General features: G+C 43.6%; 1 long non-coding RNA gene across 1 annotated transcript; it reads left to right on the top strand.

The window, feature by feature from the left end:
• The first annotated feature begins 13,077 nt into the window (after positions 1-13,077).
• On the top strand, positions 13,078-19,480 carry LOC119826430. Its single transcript, XR_005287417.1, has 3 exons — positions 13,078-13,483; positions 18,579-18,720; positions 19,301-19,480. It is a non-coding gene; the product is annotated as an uncharacterized LOC119826430 (long non-coding RNA).
• Positions 19,481-19,694: the final 214 nt, after the last annotated feature.

Raw genomic sequence — 19,694 nt, 5'->3', positions numbered from 1 at the left:
TAATCGTCAACATGACAGGATGAAGAGTCACCTGGGAGATGGGTCTCTGGGCATGCTTGTGGGGGATTCACCTGATTATGATAAGCATGTGAAGACCCACCTTATTTGTGGGTGGAAACATTCCTGAGGCAGGAGATCCCAGCTGTGTAAACAGAGGAGTCTGAACTCCCGCGTGCATTCTTCTTCCTTTATGTGAGGATGTGACCACCAGCTCCAAGCTCCTGCTGCCTTCGCTTCCCTGCTATGATGGACTGCACTGTGAACTGTGAGGTAAAAGAAAGTCTTTGTTGCTTTTGTCAAAGTATTTACCACAGCAGGAAAGAAACTAAAACGCCACTCGTGCAGCACTTCCTGTTGATGACAAGCCCAATTTCATGTGACAGGGTATGGAAGACTGTAACACGGAAAAATAAGTACTGGGCAAATATTTTTGCTAACAGCACGCAGCCATCTAAACATGGCTTTTGCAAAGGCAGGAGCAAGCCACCTTCTTGGGGTGGCATCACAGATTTCAGCTGGAAGGGGCTGTGTGATTCCTGTGCAGAATGCAGGGAGGAGGTGTCCTAGGTTACCTAGAAGCAGGTGTGGTGTTGATCTAAATGAACTGCAGAGCAGAAGGGATTTTCACAAAGTCCCTTTCCACAGCCGTATAGCTGGTAAGTGGCAGAACTGAGATGTGAATACAGACCTTTTTTGGGGGGGTCAATATAATGGTTAATCTTGACTGTCACCTCAAAAATATTTAAAGATTTCTTTGTGTGTGTGTGTGTGCGTGTGCGTGTGTGTGTGTGTGTGTGTGTGTGTGTGTGTGTGTTATACATTGACTGTGTGTGGCTATATAGCCCAAGCTAGCCTAAAGCTCTCTGTCTTTGCTTCATTTCTTGGGTGCTGGGATTACAGGTGTGTGGCACAGTGTCCAGCATGATATATATCCTTTTACAAACCCATTTGCTTTCTGTTGATGTAATAATCACCATGATCAAAAGCAACTTTAGGAAGGAACGGGCTTATTTGGCTTATATCCATATCAAGGAAATTCATATCGGGGAAATCAAGTCAGGAACTACAGAGACGATGGAAGCATGTTGCTTAATGACCTGCTACCCCTAGCTTTCTCAGCTAAACTTTTTGTACAGCCAAGGCCCATCTGCCTAGGAGAGGCACCACCCACAGTGAGCTGGTGCCCTCCTGAATTAAGTAACAATTAAAAATTTTCTTGCAGATATGCCTCTAGGCCTGTTTGGTGGAGGAATTTCTCAATTGATGTTTCCTCCTCCCGGGTGACTCTAGTTTTTAATAACCTGTCGAAAACTAGCCTTCTTGCCATAACATAAAACTAAATGAGTTGGGGAGTGGATGGAACTCAGTGGCACAGTACTGGCCATGCATGCATCAGGTCCCAGTTTCAGTACCCACTGTCACCCAGAAGTGTGGGGGATTGAACACACAATGATAGGAAATCCATAGATGTTGATTCAGTAAAACATCCTCACAAGGTGAGTAGATAAAGAATGAAGACCTGGAATGCCCAGCTCACCGGTGAGTTCTACAGCTCCTCAACAGATCTTCTGGGAGGGCTCACATTCAGCCTACAGGGAAAGCATCAAGCCTGGAGTCAAGTCCTCTGATCACTGGCAACTTACAGTTGTCCAGTGTTTTCAATACAACTCTACTTATGGAGATCCCAAAGGCATCATAGTAGCACTGAAATGCACAGCCAGTTTCAACTTGCCTTTCCCAGGGCAACATCTGCAGCTTGTTAGGGACAGGGTACTTCAATACTAGAGAAAATGTTAAAATTGCAGGACAAAAGCAAGAGAGCCACCTCCACAGAACTGGCTTAACTTGGTTTGGCCTTCAATCCCAGCCAGCAGAACACAGACAATCTGACAAAGGCAGTTTTTTAAAGGCTATATAATTTCCTGTGAGTTGCTAGCCCATTGCTGGAAATAATTCAGAAGTCAAGCTCTTTCCAGACTGCTCCTCAACTAATTCAGAAGCCCTGCTTGCTGTACCAACTGCAGGGATAAAAAGAAAGATGACTGGTTGCTTCGCATCTGACCTAGAATTCCATTATTATAAACCAGTTATCCGACTGAAAAAGAAATCATTCAATTTCTCAATGTATTGATGAAGTAAGGAATTTTGCTGCTCCATAACAAATATTGCATGTGTCAGCTGGATTAAAAGAGAGTTGGAGATTTGTCCCTGTGGCACCAGGCACAGTATATAAGACAACAGATTCTCTATTTTGTTTTGCAGTCACTAAGATGGTGTGTTGTGATCCAAGGGCCAAATGTCTTTAATTAGCCTGTAAGAACAGACCCACAATATTGGCAAGTGTCTCTAAGAGCAAAGGCCTTTGAAAATAATGTCACACTTTGCATAGCAAAAAACTAGTGAAATTTAGAGGATTTCTAAAAGTGGTTACTTATGTAGAATTAACAATTTTGGCTTTTACTTATCTTATGCTTTCAATGCAAAATTCTCCCTCCATATTCAGAGGGTTGGTTCTGTTGTTTTGTTTTATTTTGTTGTTTATTTTGAGTCTATGTGTATCCATGTATGCTGTGGTATGTGGAGGTGGGGCACACACATGCCACAACACATGTGGAGATCAGAGGACCACCTCTGGCGTCAGACCTCACATCCCACCTTGTTTGAGGCAGGGCCTCTTTTTCACCATTCTGTGACCAGGCTAACTTCCCACCAGCTCCCAGGGAGTCTCCTGTCTCCACTTCCATCTCATTGTTGAAGCTCTGACATCACACACAAGTGCTGCTGTGTCCGTCTTTGCATGGGTTCTGAACAGATCCGCAGCCCTTTACCCAGAGAACATTATCACAGCCCAGGTAAGTATTTGTAGAAGTGACATACTCTTAGTGGCCACTTTAATTAATAAATGGAATACATGGTATAGTTCATGAACCCACTGAGGATGATCCTCCCATTCTGAATCAGCTGACATTTGACCTCAGGAGAGGATAACACACTAGAATGGAGGCTAAGATGCGTCATTTCTTAAAACTGCAACCTGCTCTTTTCACTAGAGCACTCTGTCTAACTAGACCACTAGAGGATAGGTTGTGAATATCAGTACCAATTTCTTCCAGTTAATTTTGTTTGTAAGTATGCTTCATCTGGAAGATGGCCAGCTAATAAAGAAATGATGACACTTGGAACCCATGTCTGTTTAAGAACAGTAACAGTGTGGCTACCTTTTCTTCCACATAGCAAGTGATCTTTGAGAGAATAACCCACATATGGAAAATCAGAATTTCCTTTCAGAAAGGCTCCAGGTTTGATTTCTGTCTGGTCTAGAGCTTGAGTTATCGATGCTGACTGTCCAAGCAGAACACTACACAATTCATTTCCATCATTTCTTGGCTAAATATTAGCCTCACCTGCCCAAACTATCTGGATCCGAGGACCCAATTCAGGCCCAAAACACAATCCAAATAGATTCCCCCAAACAAGAGGAAAAATGACAGAGAGCCAGGCTGTCTGAGTGTTTTGGAGACATGTTTATGCTTTCCAGGGGAAGACATGCATAGAATATGTTAAGGAAAATTAAAAAGTTGATTAGTGCCAGTGTAGATGGGGTGGGGCATATTGGCAGAAGGGCTCAATTAAGAGGGCAACAGTCTGGTCCAAGCCCCTAACTCACTAGGCAAATTACAATCCCTCCCTTCCTAAGGCTCAATTTTCTCATCTGTGAAATGATGGAATTGGCCTGCTCCCAAAGGTCCCATTCAACTCTAAAGGGTTGAGGCCATGGCTCTATAAAACATAGGATAACTAAAATACGAGAAGGAGGCAGATGGTATATTGGACTCAAGAGCTCTGCCCAGGATGAGCTCTGACTACTTCCTGAGAGTAATGAGTCAAGAAATGGAAAACAGAAAAGTAATTTGTTTAGAAAGATGGAAGTCTATTAACAACAAACAAATGTGAGAACAGAAAAGGAACTCAAGCAGGTTGCACAGTAACAGGGTCCACTCCCAAAGTCCAGGAAGTAAATGCCCACGGAGACAGAGATGTGTGAGAAGAGCAAGGCAATGTGTTAAACACGAGTGAAAATATTAATGTGAATAGAAAAGGAAAGTGAATCCCAGTACAAACGTGAGCCATCACATAGCTATACATCCACATTCTTTAAAAGACAAACTCTATGGCTTGTGGTAAAAGCATTTTTTTAGAAAAGCAAAATTCTTTGTCAGTGCCAGTGATCTGAGCATGCTCTAAAGTTCTGGCATTCTAGCTATGTGATGCGGAAGGAATCCCTGTTAAACTATTCTAGGAAGAATCTCCATGGAAGTGCGAGGAAGAAGGGAAGGGAAAGCCTGGGCAAGAAAACGCTGTGTTCTCAGTGCTCCTAGCCTGACATGTCCACAGATTGTGTAGAGACAATAAACGACTCAACAGTTAAAGGTACTTGCTACCAAGACTCAACACCTGTATTTGGGCTCCAGGACCCACAACTTAGAAAAAGGTCCTTTGACCCCCATAGGAGCACCCTGACAAGCACATGTTAAACACACACACACACACACACACACACAATAAATAAATAAATAAATAAATAAATAAATAAATAAATAAATAAATTGTGAGGGACCGGAAAGGACCCTTGGGTCTGGCAGGCTGATTCATCCCCCCGCACCTTTCCGCTTGGGATAGCCTGCATGAGTTAACAGCACATACTTATCCTAAGCACATCTTAGGGTCAACCAGGCAACTGACAGATCCTCCCTCTGATGGTATTTACAGCCTACTTTCCCTTTGGCCTAGGGCTCCGTAGTTTTCCATCCCCCTCTAGTCTTACCTTGCCCTACCAGATCTACCCTATAAAAAATCGAGACCCTGCTTGCAATAAACGGAACCTTGACGCATCTCAGACTGACTCTGTCCTTCTTTACGTGCTTGGTTCCCTTTCCCTTTCCCCCCATTATTCCTAGGTGATGCCTCCTTGAGACCCATAAATAACGTGGCCTGCTGGACATGTCAAGTGGCGCCCAATGTGGGGCTCGAGGAATGGCGGTCACCGGACAGCACCAATCAAAAGAAGAAGGCTCCTGAGCGCCCCTAGTAGAGACGTCCTGCATCACTCGTGCTGCGTCTTGAGGTGAGTACTGCTGTCCCATTCAATAATGGGGAAGTCGGCTTCTAAAGAAGCCCTCTTTATGAGAGAGATGAAGAGCATTTTACGGGAGAGGGGAATAAGACTTAAAAAAAAAAAAGGACCTCTGGAAATTTTTTTGTTATTTAGAGAAAAAGTGTCCATGGTTGGTTCTAAATGGTCGGGACATTCACCCCCTGACATGGAACAAAGTAGAAAAAGATATTAATAAACTTTTAAAGAATGCAAAAGAGGTCCCTGAATCATTCTTCAGTTTTTATGGTATTATCAGAGATATTCTTAAAGAGTCTGATAACGAGGATAAAATATCACCTCTTGGCACTTTTTGAGGATTTTATTATCAAAGGCCAAGAATCGAGTGGGGACATCCAGGCCAAAGGGTTTCCTACCCCCCCTTAGATGGACAAATTCTCAAAGAATCTAGACCTACCTTTAAAACGAGGGAGCAGGCCACCTCACCTGCCCCCTCTCTCTTAGATGAAAAGATTCCTGATAAGAATTTGCACCTTCCTCTGGCTGAAAAAACTCCCACAGAAGCTGCTTTTACCCCTTCCCTTTACCCTGATATTCATAAGGACAAAGATGATGATGGGCTAGACCCCGCCGAGGGGGCAGATTTGGAGGAGAAGGCAGCCAAATATGAGAAAGAAATATATGATCCACCCCTTGCAGCACCCACGAGGATTTATGAGGGAAGGAGCAACCTTCAGAGACTTAGATGGTCTCAGCCCCCTCCTTATGTGCCCTCTCATGATTCTCGGGCTCAACCATCAGCCCCTCCCCTTCCTATACTTTTATCCTCTCAATCCCCTGGCATTGATAGCCTGCTGGCTACCAAACAGTCCCTTATCAGTCAGATAACCCAATTGAGAGGCGTCGTTTCCCTACAAAAGGAACTCAAAGACCTAACTGCACAGATACAGACCTACAGACCTTACAGGTCGATTTATTGACACCCTCATTACTGCCTCCCACAACATTGAGGCCCCCTAATGAGTCTCCCCAGACTAGGGCTATCAAAGCTCGTCCTACCAAGGCTCATCCTGCCCCTGTCAAATCGCATCTCACCTTCCTGGTGATGACCAGATCCCAAGGAACAACTCCTAGCGCTCAGGCAGAATCGACCACAACAGATATTGAGGAGGGTGAGGGAAAAGAGGAGTCCCAGCCCAGAGGGGAGGAAGAGATACAGGAGGACACTGTAACGAGTGGCCCTCACATTATCAAGACCCTTAAAATAACACATCTAAAAGAATTGCATTCTGCAGTTAAAAATTATGGTCCAGCGGCCCCATTTACACTCTCCATTCTTGAAGGATTGGGACAAGGGGGAAATCTTACCCCTACTGAATGGACAAAAGTTGCCCAATCAGTGCTCTCTCGTGGCCAATATTTGATTTGGAAGGCTGAGCTGATGGAAAAACTCGAGGCACAGGCAAACGAAAATAAACAGAATACAGCCACAGCCTCATAGACTTTGGACAAGTTAATAGGACGAGGAAAGTATGCTGCTGAAAACAAACAGCAAACTCTGCCCGTGGGGCTGCTTAATCAACTCACACAAGCTGCATTGGCTGCTTGGCGAGCCATTTCCCCTCCTAATTCAGTGGGCACCACATTCTCTAAGATCATCCAAGGCACAAACGAGCCTTACGCCCAATTTCTGGCCAGGTTCCTGGAAGCCGCTGAAAGGATTTTGGGAGAAATAGCGTTGATGATATGATCATAAAGCAGCTTGCGTTTGAAAATGCTAACTCTGCCTATAAGGCCACCTTGCGGGAAAAAATGAAGGCCATCGACCTTCATGGTATGATCAGGCTTTGCAATGATGTTGATTCCTTTGAGCACAAACTTTCAAAGTCCATTAGCCTAGCCGTGGGAGCGGTGCTTCATCCTATGGCCGTTAGACAGAATGCTCCTAAGTCCTGCTTTAAATGCGGGAAACCTGGACATTTTGCCAGAAAATGCGTAGAAGGAACTGATAGCGCAGACCCTTCACGGGCACATTATGCCTCTAAACCGCACATGTCCGGGCTATGTCCACGCTGTAAGCGAGGATGTCACTGGGTAAGAGAATGCCGCTCGAAATATGATGCCGCTGGACAGCCCCTCCCTGTGGTTCAGGGAAATGGGCAAGGGGCCCCGCTGTGAGGCCCCTACTCTCCCCAACTACAGACTCCCCAGGTGCAAACAGGACCACACAATCCGTTGGTCAACCCTCATCCAGTTCAAGCCTTTGTAGAGCCACAGCAGGGAGCGCAGGACTGGACCTCTGTTCCTCCTCCACCCGGATTATAACTCCGGAGGAAGGGACAGTCATTTTGGATACCAGGATCCATGGTCCGCCGCCCTCAGGCATGTTCTTTCTAATTATAGGTCGAGCCTCGAGCTCCCTACAGGGACTCTCAGTAACACCCACCCTGGTAGATAATGACTTCCACGGCGAGATAAAGATCCTGGTGTCGGCCCCTGATGGACCCCTTGTGATATCACAGGGACAGCGTATAGCACAAGCCCTTCCCCTTCCCCTTTGTGGGAACTTTCCTTCAGCCTCACAGACCCGAGGACAATCTAAACCAGGATCTTCAAACGTATACTGGATCCAAAATTTAACAGAAACTAGACCCACTTTACGATTATGGCTCGATGAAAAACCTTTCCTTGGCCTGCTGGATACAGGGGCAGACGCCACCGTCCTTTCCAAAGCCCACTGGTCACAGAGTTGGCCATTACAGGCTACAACCACCCACCTACAAGGCATAGAACAGAGCCAAAACACTCTCCAGAGCTCAAAAGTCTTACAATGGAGAGATAAGGAGGGCAATACAGGAACTGTCACGCCTTTTGTTGTAGAAGGTTTACCTATTAATCTTTGGGGAAGAGATATTTTGGCTCAGATGGGGGTTATTATGATGAGCCCTAATGAAGTTGTTACCAACATGATGCTTAAAACAGGATTCTTGCCAGGAAAGGGCTTAGGGAAGAAGGAACAGGGGATAAAGCAGCCTGTCACTTCTAAGCATAGGACAGACAGACGGGGCCTTGGAGAGGACCAAAACCCTACTGCCCCAGCTCATTCTTTTTTCTGAGGGCCACCACTCCCCCTGCACTCCATGCTGGAAAAATAACCTGGAAATCCAACGACCCAGTATGGATAGATCAGTGGCCCCTATCTCAAGAAAAGGTTCAGGCAGCCCTACTGTAAGATTGGACAGGCCGAGGATTCGAATGGGGCCTTAGGTTAAGGGAGTGCGATGCTATTACACTCAATTGTCGCGACCCAGGTCTCTTGATAAAAATCTCTCTGAATAAGACCCTGCCTACCACGACCCTTGTCGCTATAGGCCCAAACCCAGCGCTAGGAGAAGAGGGCTCCACATAAAACAAACACCACTCTCGCTTCCTCCCCTGCTATATTTGTCCCTACTTTGCACCCGCCCCACCCTAGTTCTACTGAAATTATTTTCTCCTTAGTTAATACTACCCTCGAAGCCATTCACAATACCAGTCTCCCCTCTTACGAGGAATGTTGGGTTTGTTTTTCGCCTACGCCTCCTCTTTATGAAGGTGTGGCGGTATTTGGGGAAACTATTTTTTCAACCCGAGTTACACATAAACCACCCCTGTCGGGACAGGGCCTTACACTGAGCTTGGTCTCCGGGTTGGGTACTTGCCTCGTCAGCGCAGGCATACAGATCCCTGCTAAGCTGAAGCCCATTTGTAATCATATGGTAACTGTTAATAATATTGGGTATACCCTGGCTCCTAACAATACTTACCTTGCCTGCTCCACCGGACTTACCACTCTTGTAGTCAATGAGGAGTTTAATAAGCTTAAAGATTATTGCATTCTGGTAATACTCCTCCCTCGACTAACTATTCATGATCCCGAGAGTTTTTTGCACTTTTATGAGGCTGGCCCCTCGGTATCGAAGAGAGAGCCTATTACTGCCATAACCCTGTCTGTGATTCTGGGCCTTGCAGTTACTGGAGCAGGCACTGGTATTGCTTCCCTGGTGACCTCACAACACTTCACTCAGCTTCAGGCCACTATCGATAGAGATCTTGTAGAACTCCGAGAAGGCATACAGAATCTTAAGGATTCGGTGACCTCCCTCTCCGAGGTGGTTCTGTAAAATCTGCGAGGCCTCGACCTCCTGTTCCTTAAGGAAGGGGGCTTATGTGTGGCTTTGAAAGAGGAATGTTGTTTCTATTCTGATAAGACTGGGTTAACTCAAAATAGTCTTGATAAGGTTAAAAAGAGCCTTAAAGATAGAAAACGGCTCAGAGAGCAACAGGAAGCTTGGTATAAAAATTGGTTCTCAACCTCCCCATGGTTATCCACTATGTTACCTTCCCTTTTAGGCCCAGTGGTGGGCCTCCTCTTGCTTATCTCCTTTGGGCCCTGGGCTTTTAATCGTTTTGTTAAGTCTCAAATAGATTCTGCCTTGAAGCCCGCTGAAGTTCACTATCATCGCCTAACTACTGAAGGTGAAGCTGTCGTGATAGAAATGCCGCCTGCAATTGCTGATCAACCGCCAGAAAATCCCCTCCCTTCTCCTCAACCCTCTTCCCGTTCCCCTCTTAGATTTACAATACCCCCTAGCCCAGGCCCAAGATGGAAATTTTGGAGAAATTTCTAAATTTGGTCACGCTAGATCTATCCCCATGGTGCCTCATATCTACGTACCCTGTGAGAAGAAGGCTGGAAAGTCAATAACGGAAGAGTTGTTTAAGCCTAGGCCCACCTAAGACAGGGCAGTCCTAATGGGGAGGATGACCCAAAGACGGGTAAGGGTCTAGCGTCACTCTTCTACCAGGCTCAGTCTCTCTCATGTCTGGACTTTGACGGCGGCCACAAAGCTACAGAACCTCTAATGTCTAAGAGCCGAGGTCTTGCACGCTGAGGGCTCGCTCCCATTGCACCAGCTTAGGCTCGGATCGATTTTGGGTTTGCTTTGGCTCTGAAAGTCATCAGTCCTTGGTTACGGATGTTAGTACCTAGATCCCAAATTTCAATTGGCTCATTATTATTTAAGAGGGGGGGAAGATGTGAGGGACCGGAAAGGACCCTCGGGTCTGGCAGGCTGATTCATCCCCCGCACCTTTCCGCTTGGGATAGCCTGCATGAGTTAACAGCACATACTTATCCTAAGCACATCTTAGGGTCAACCAGGCAACTGACAGATCCTCCCTCTGATGGTATTTACAGCCTACTTTCCCTTTGGCCTAGGGCTCCGTAGTTTTCCATCCCCCTCTAGTCTTACCTTGCCCTACCAGATCTACCCTATAAAAAATCGAGACCCTGCTTGCAATAAACGGAACCTTGACGCATCTCAGACTGACTCTGTCCTTCTTTACGTGCTTGGTTCCCTTTCCCTTTCCCCCCATTATTCCTAGGTGATGCCTCCTTGAGACCCATAAATAACGTGGCCTGCTGGACGGGTCAATAAATAAATAAAAGAATATAAAATAAATAAAGTAGATAACAATAAAAAAAACACCCAATGTCAACCTCAACGTGAACTCACATGATCAAAGTTCATTAGCACATGTCTATGCAGGCACACATATAAAACATACACATAATACACATACCCACAAAAAGAAACACCAAAATTTAAGAATTAGTAAAGTACTGCTGATCTCTGTGACATGAACAGACAGCTCCAGGGCTTGAACCTACAGTCCAAGGACTCATAATGGTACCCACAGTCATAGGGAAATGGGTAGCGACACTAAGGCAGAGACCCTGTTAGAAGCACATCTTTCTAACTTTAAGTTCTCTTGACCAAGAAGCCATAGGATCTGAGCGTCTAAACAAAAGAACAGTATTTGGTGTCTTCACTAAAGATGCCATGAAGTAATAATACTCAATCACATTTTAAAACCACTAGATGAGCTGGAGAAAATGTGGCACGACTGTAACACTAACATTCAGAATTCTGAGGCAAGAGGATTGCAAGTTTGAAATGGGACTGAAATACATAGTGATTCCTTGTCTCAAAAGAAAAGAAAAACAGAGAAGAAACCTTATGAAACCAAAAATTTAAAAATAATCTATATAATACTATTGTGGTAAACACATGTTAATACATGCTTGTCAAAATCCACAAAGGAAGGGTAAAACCCTAATGTGAACCATGGACTTTAGTTAACCATGGACTTTTAGTTTAAAAAACAATGGTCTTTTTGAAAACACTTTTACCCCATGCTCTGATGCATGATGTGACTTTGAAGCTATTCTTTTTACATATAACAGTCGGCCTCTAGGAGATGACAAGAAAGATATGCAGGGGAACAAAGCAAGAGTTATCTTTACAGATACAAAAGAGGCATTCATGAGAAAATGTGTCCCCCTTTTGGTTACTTCTCACCCCCAGTACTAGTGACTAAACTCAGGGCTTCTCTTGTGTCTCTTGTGCAAGTGTTCTACTAACTGAGTTATACCCCCAATCTAAACAAGAGAGTGTAAAGCCACTGCTAATACTAAGTATGTTTTTAGCCTGTATTAGCTATCTTGCTGCACAGAATCCTGACAAAAGCAACTTGAGAGAGAAAGGGTTTGCTTGAGGTCCAGTCCATCATGGCCAAAAAGTTACCTCAGCCAGAGCATGGAGCAGGGTCACCCTGTGTTTATGGTCAGGAAGCGTAGAGTAATGGATGCTGGTGTTCAGCTAGTGTTCTACTCTTCATGCAATATGAGCCCCCTCCCATGGGATGGTGTTGAGCACATTTAAGAAGAATCTTCCCACCTCAACCAATCCAGACTAGAAAATTCCTCACAGACATGTCCAGGAGTTTGTCTTATAAGTGATTCTAGATTCTGTCAAGTGGGCAATCAGTATTAAATCTGTAAGTCCACACTTTGTCAACTTAACGCCCCAAACACCACTTCTAGGCCTTAACCTTCTACCTCTTGCCACCACAAGTTCATGGCCATCTCATAATGCAAAATTCCCTGTACTCAAAAGTCCCTGTACTCTTGAACAGTTTCAACACTGTTTTGAAGCTTCCTCTGAGATTCAACATAAACTTTTAACTGTTTGAGCCTATAAAGTAAAACCTGAGTTAAATTGATTCAGCATATCCTAGCACAGAATCAACATGCCCATTTCAATGGGTAGGAATTGGAGAAAGCAAGGAAAGATCAGGACAAAGTAAGATATATATATATATATATATATATAAAAAAAAAAAAAAAAGCAGGACAAACACCAAATCCTGAAGCTCCAAGTGTGGTATCTGCAGCTTGTGACAGAATTACAAGGGCTTCGCAGGACTTGTGTAGTCTAACTTCCCAAGCCCTGCTATCTCCAACACAGACACAACCTCTCTCTTTTGGGCATCCCATGTCCCATGATTCTGACATCTCATACATCCTGAGATTTGCACCTTAGGCTTCCGCTCCTTGCAGAGATTCCAATCATGCCACACATTGCCTGACCTCAGCAGCTATCCAAAAGTGTGGTGCAAGATCCATGGGCCCCCTCAGTTTTGTTTATTTCATACCTGAGAACCAGTACTAAGGAAACAAGATTGTCAAGTTCTACTGACAGCTTGGGATGGAACATGTTGCCCTTAGACCACAGCTCCATCATTGACCTTTGTCTGCTGACCCAGGGAAACACTTCCCTATGTGGCTGCTAGTTAGCAGAGAGCTCCTTTTTCAATCATCTTAATTTAGGCTCTCTCCTTCCATGTGTATTTGCAGTTTCACAAGGTGGAGCCTTCATGGTGAACTCTTGTGACATATCACTCTACATACGGCTCTGGACAGCTTCTCTTGAGAGTCACACAGCAGATTTGACTCTCTAACTTCTGATACTTCAGAGAATCAGACATTTATCTTGGCCAGCATTTATTAATCATTAAACAATTAGTGGACTTTAAGGCCTGCAGAAGTATGGGCAAAACAACCTCAAAGCCTACTCATAAGAAGCTCGCAATTCACTTTGGTACAAGAAAAAGTTTTTATTGAATTAGTCAATGTGTGAATCTTTATAACCGTGATATTTATTTTTGTTAGGGTATTTTTGATTATTTGTTTTGGGGAGATTTTTTAAATTTTATCAAGTGTGAAAGTAAGACAGAGGAAAGTAACTGTCCAATGACACAAAATAAGGCAAATGCAGAGCCAAGATTCAGGACAGAGTCACATGATTCTGGAACCTCTCGTGGCTTCTTTGCCACAAAGACACACGTGCATCATAAGTCCCGGTTTGCGTCACAAACACATGCTGTAACAGGTGAGGGAAGCACCCCCTGAGGAACCAACAGGCAGAGGAGCCGGAAGCAAGTTGGCACAGAAGAGTGAAAAGTCAGAGGCATAAACTGTCTCAGGTAAGAATCAAATCACCCCCAGTCTTCTTTCTTCTGTTGTCAAAGCTGCCGTAGCATTAGTATGTGCATAGGCTTCAACAGCCTTAAGAAAAGGTCAGGGTACCACTATCACCTGAGTTTTCTAAATAGCTCTGTAGACATAGCAAAAATTGTTTCAGCAATGTTACAGAAGTTCAAGATCAGACCATATTTTTATCCAGGCTTAGTGCAGACACTCCTGCCAGTTCTTAGGGATGATGCTGGTGATGTTCTTACCTCTGGAAAAGAAAGCAGAGCCAAGGAAATGAGTTTTGAGTTGCTTGTTTGGGTGATGTAGGAAAGGCCCAGATTCTCCCACAAAGGAGCCTTCCTCTGGCTGTTAGCAGGGCATTTCCTGAGGAGGCAAACTGGCATGAAGATGTTGGTCCTGAGACAGTTCCAGGAGCCACAGTGGAGCCTTTCTTGGCATAGGGGAGCACAGAGAACAGACGACGTGATTGGCCTGAACTACCACTTGTGGTGGAACAGTACCCAGATGGCTATGGCATCGGAGGTACAGATATGTGTACAAGTGAGGGCCCTTTCTTGTGCCTGACAGCCTCCCGCTGGCAATGGCATGGGATGTTGAATATTCCTTTGCACTGTTTGAATATATGCCACTGTGATTGGTTTAATAAAGAAGCTAACTGGTCAGTTACTGGGCAGGTAGAGATTAGGTGGGAGAGCCAAACAGAGAGCTCTGGGAAGAAGAAGGGTGGAGTCTGGGAGTCATGAGCATACACAGAGAGAAGCAAGATGGGCCTGCCATACTGAGAAAAGGTACCGAACCATGTGGCACAGTGTAGATAAGAAATATGAATTAATTTAAAATGTAAGAGTTAGCTAGTAACAAGCCTAAGCTTTTGGTTCAAGTGTCTATAATTAGTGATAAGTCTCTGAGTGGTTATTAGGAAGTTGCTGGCAGAAATAGAGCTGACCATAGTCCCCCCCCCCAAAAAAAACCCTCTACCTACAAATAGCACCCAAATGTCTGCCAACTTAGAGCCACATAAAACCTGATAAAGTCTTTTAAAGGGGTGGGGAGGTTCCAAACACACAAAAGCAGAGTCAAACTTGGCTTCTTGGTATCTACCTTTTCTCAAATAAGCTCTGTCTGTGGTGGCAAGCAGAGGCGCAACTCCTTTAAGAGATGGCTTCCTGACTCATGCTAGTGTCAAAAACGGGTCAGTGTTCTTTTAAGAGGCTCTGCTACTGAACACTTAAGTGAGTTTTATTACTTATTGTGGCAGTGTGTACTGTTAATGGTAGTGTGAAGTGTTTGAATACATAAAGGCCTTCCTGGAAGCCTACTGTCAAGGTAGTAATCTCCTGTCTCCTCATTGTAATTCACTTTCTATTGTGTAATCAATTTTAAAAGTTCTAGGAGTGAGAGATGAAGGTGGCCCAGACAAGTCAGTGTCACCGTGCCAGTAAGGAAAGGAGCTCTGAGTACACTTGTCAAAGAATAAGGTGGTGGCTCTAAGTTGGTTAGGGCCATCCAGGTTTCCATGAGAGAAGGCTTGTGAGAACAGGCACAAGAACCTATGAACACAGTGCCATGTCTCACAAGGGAACTTGTAGAACAGATTCTGAATTATTAATTTTTTTAATATCTTCTATTTAATTTTTGACAGTTTCATACATTATACGATGTATCTTGGTCAAACCTATGACCAATTTCCCTCAGTCACCCCCAACTCTTACCCAACATTTCATTTTTCCGCCTTCATAGCTCTCCTTTTCTTTCTTTCTCTATCTGACTAAGCCTGATTTGTGCTACCTGATGGAATGTTGAGCTATCTTGTTGCCTTGGCCCTCTTAGACCTTGTGCCAGAATCCCTAGCTGCAGTGACTTTGTGGATGCAATAGTCAGGCCGTGTCCAAATGACAGTATTTCGTAGCTCTCCTCCCTGTCCTCCCTGTCTTCCCTGTCCTCCCTATCCTCCACTTCCCCACACTCGGCAGTGCTCCGTGAACCTTGGGTGGGGATGATACAGATGTCTCATTTAGAGCTGAGCACCCTTCACTCACTCTCAGCACTGTGACCAGTTAGAAGTCTTCTTTGGCTGCTGCTCACTGCAGAGAGATGTTCATCCAGCCAGTGTCAAGGTAGTGCTAGTCTACGAGGACAGATATAAATATTCAGAAGGCATTTTGATAACATGTCTGTTTAGCAAAAAAAAAAATGTCTGTTTTTTTTCTATTAAAAAGAATAAATTAACCATGTTGTTATTTAATAATGAGACGTTAATTGTTTTACTTCCCAAAGATAAACAAGAAACTGGCGACTGGGCCCATGGAGCTAGTGTTGACCTTTTCCTCCACTTGACCTCTAGAGTCTCTCTACTTCCTTCTCAACTGTTTTAAAAGTTTAAGCAAGTATTGTGTCTTAGTTAAAGTTTCTATGCTGTAATAAAACACCATGATCCAAGTAACTTGAGGAGGAAAGGGTCTATTTGGCTTGTATTTCCACAGCACTGTTTATTATCGAAGGAAGCCAGCACTGGAACTCAAGCAGGGCAGGAACCTGAAAGCAGAAGCAAGGGCCATGGAGGGGTGCTGCTTACTGGCTTGCTCCATATGACTTACTCAGCCTACTTTCTTCTAGAACCCAGGATCACAAGCCCAGGGATGACAGGACCCACAATGGCCTGGGCCTTCCTCCATCAATCGCTAATTAGAAATATGCCCTACCGACTTTTTACAAGCCAGTCTTATAGAGGTATTTTCTTAGTTGAGGCTCCCACCTCTCAGATAACTCTAACTTGTCTCAAGTGGACATAAAACTACCCAGTACACATCATGTATTAGTTTGGATTGCTTTTTGAGAAGTGTATTCATCTTAATATGCATGTTTCTTTACCATTGAACTTACAGGGGGAAATGAAAGATTTTGCAAAACTGAGCCTACTTCCTGTCTTTTGGGCACAAGTGGCAAGATAAACAGCATTTTAACAGCATTAGTAACACGGGTGCCCTTCTGTAGTAAGGTCACAAATATGCTACAAGTAAATGTCAATATAATAATTTCTTTAGACATCTTTTTAAATTATAGTTGAAAGGATTTAAGGGAAAAGGGATAATAATCACCTGCTGAGATAGTTCTTCTTTGAAAGCTGAGTTAAAATCAAGGACAGCTAAAAACAATAAGAACAATAGAGATCAGACACATCTTTGGCAAAACACAACAAACGAGAGACATGACGATGTAAAATCTTAATTGTGCCATAGCTCAGTAAATACCCTTTTTCCCTTTGGTTTCCTGATCACAAGGAAAAATACTTGATCTCAATCTGTAAAGCCCTAAAATAGAAACACACTATAGCTGGAGAGGGCTATCAGCCAAAAGTAAACAAAGGCGGTTGCCCCACATGTGATATTTTCCTAAGTTCTGTCACCATTTGAGTAGATTACATTGTTTCTTTTCTTTGTTCCAGGATTGAGGGCTAGTGTTCTACCTCCCCCATACTCCTCCTCTCCCCCACTGTGTAAATGTGCTTGTATTGATGCACACATGTGCTTATATAGATGTACACATGTGCTTGTATGGATACACACATTTGTTTGCATGTGATGACAAGAGTTCAATGCCAGATGTTTTTCCTCAACTGCTTACCACACTGTTTTTGGAAAAAGGCTCTCTCAAAAGCTTGAAACTCACCAAGAATTAGACTGGCCAAGAAACTCCAGGGATGTGCCTTACTCTACCTCCCCAGTATTAGAATTACAAGCTCAGGCCACTGTGACTACCTTTTCTACATGGCTTCTGGGAGATCTATCTCAGGGCATCGGGGTTGCAAAGGGAACACTTTACCAACTATGCCAACTCCACAAGACATTTTTTTTTCTTTTGCAATACTGGGTCACATGTAGTATCCTGTGTTGGCCTCAAACCTATTATGTAGCAGAAGATGACCTTCAGCTTCTGATCCTCCACTCTCCACCTTCCAAGAACTAAAATTGCAGGAGTATGCAGTCATGTGTGTTTCATGAGGTGGTAGGAATCCTACTCAAGACTTTGAGAATGCTAGGCAACCCTCTATCAATTGAGCCATATCCTCAACTCCAACTTCCACTTCTTGCAAACTGTTTGTGGTCTAAGACCGGGAGGTATACATGGTCTTGAAACTGACTTTTTTTCCTCTGTGAGATTTATGGTAATTTCAATAAAATGTCACCCATGGTCTTGGGCATTTGAATACTTGGTCCCCTGTGGATGGTGCTGTTTGGGTAGATTGGAAGGTATGGCCTTGCTAAAGGAAGTTTTATCTCTGGAGGTGGACTTTAAGGTTTCAAAAGCTTCCTATCATTCCCAGTTCACTCACTCAGTTTTGTGCTTGTAGTTCAAGATATATCAGCTGTTCTCCCTCCAGGATGGATTCTCATCCCTCTGGACCATTATCCCAAATAAACCCTCCTTCTCTAAGTTGTCTTGGTCATCATGCTTTATCACAGCAGTAGAAAGCTAACTAGTACACGGCTTGTCTGGGTTTGCTGGGTAGACAGAGAATTCAGGGTCTGATGAATGCTCTAGAATATGCATCCTCTTCAGTCATTGCTAGTCTAAGGAGCCCTGGGGGATAAAGGAAGAGACCCTTGAGAACATAAAACAAAATGTATTCTGAAAATTTCATTGCAAAATTGGATTACTTATAGTTTTAATTGCCTACATTTGTTAAATTTTTAATAATTTAAAGACAAACATAATTTCATATAAAGTCTTCAGTCCTATAAATGAATTTTGGAGGGGAAAATGACCCAGAAACCCATTAAGAAGGAGGACATTGAGGGGCCATGGAAATGACATGGGGATGAAGTTCACAATGCAACTCCATTAAAGTGCAAATTGATTGCCCTGTACCTTAATGCAGGGAAGCATCACACAGTGATCCCACGGAATGGGTGCCTTTGGATCCTGGAGCCAGGCTATTCAGATTTTAAGCAAATGGCATCTTTCTCTCAACATCCCAGTCTCCCCACCATGGGAATATCTTCACCAGTGCATCCTTCCTCTGAAAGTTAAAGGAAATAAAGAGAATTAAACATTTACACCCTCACTTTTCTCTCTGGAGAACAGATAAAATTTGTTTGCTCCAAGTGGAGCAGCACCCGAATGAAGTATAGTTATGATCAGAAAAGAACTGGCAGTTTCCAGATATTCACATACCAGAAACAGAGACTGAGAAAGTCGGAGGAGCTAGTAGCCAAGTTGGCACTGTGTAAGTAATTCTTCCACCTATGTATGCTTATGAAAATGATGTTGACCAAAGGGAGGAGAAAATGCAAAGACAGTGTTTAACCAAAATGACTCAAAGGTTGATGTATGTGTTTATGTGTGCACGCATGTGTGTGTGTGTGTGTTTGTGTGTGTGTGTGTGTGTGTGCATACATTCAGACCTGTGTATATATGTTCCTGGTAGAAAAGGTACACATGCTTGAGTATATGCATACATCTAGAGGGCAGATTGACAAGAGGTGTTCTCAGTCCACCTTAATTTTTGAGGCAATGACTCATCAATTAAGTAGATTGATGGACCAGCAAGCCCCAGGTATCCTCCTGTCTCTACTTCATCATCACTGGGATTACAAATGTATTTTGCCACACCTTGGTTTTACATACGTGATGGGTATTTGAACTCAGATCCTCATGTTTGTATAGGAAGCATCCTACTCACTGAGCCAACTCTTCAGCCCAATGATCTGGGTTCTTATACTTTCATAAATTATATGAGCAAATATAATTCTTTAAATTTGAATAGCAATGGATAATTCAATCATATTCTTTTCTTCTTTCTGCAGCTTTTATCTGGACATGATCCTACAAGAAAATGCTTGTTTTAGTGTATTTAGTAATTGAATTTAATCTCCTGAAATATGTCCAATTTTCTCCTGAAATATGTCCAATTTAAAATGCAAAAATGGAAAGATCATTTTTTGAACAGTTCAGCAATTAACTAATTAAAATGAATTAGAAACTTGGGTGAGTTATTTAATTTTTGTGAAATTTGTAATGGTATCAAACAAATATTTGTTCAAAGAATGACTAATTAATGGTTACCAAAAACCTATTGTTCTCTGCTGCACTAGATGTCCAGCTCTAACCTTCTATGACCTGTAATGTCACTCCTTTTATACTGTAATGACAAGGGGCTGGAAAGATATCTCGGCACTAAAGAGCTCTTACTGCTGTTGC

This window comes from Arvicola amphibius, chromosome 11 (assembly GCF_903992535.2).
Source record: "Arvicola amphibius chromosome 11, mArvAmp1.2, whole genome shotgun sequence".
NCBI lineage: Eukaryota > Metazoa > Chordata > Mammalia > Rodentia > Cricetidae > Arvicola > Arvicola amphibius.
The sequence above is the reverse complement of the archived record's forward strand: the minus strand, read 5'-3'. Positions and strand labels throughout refer to the sequence as shown.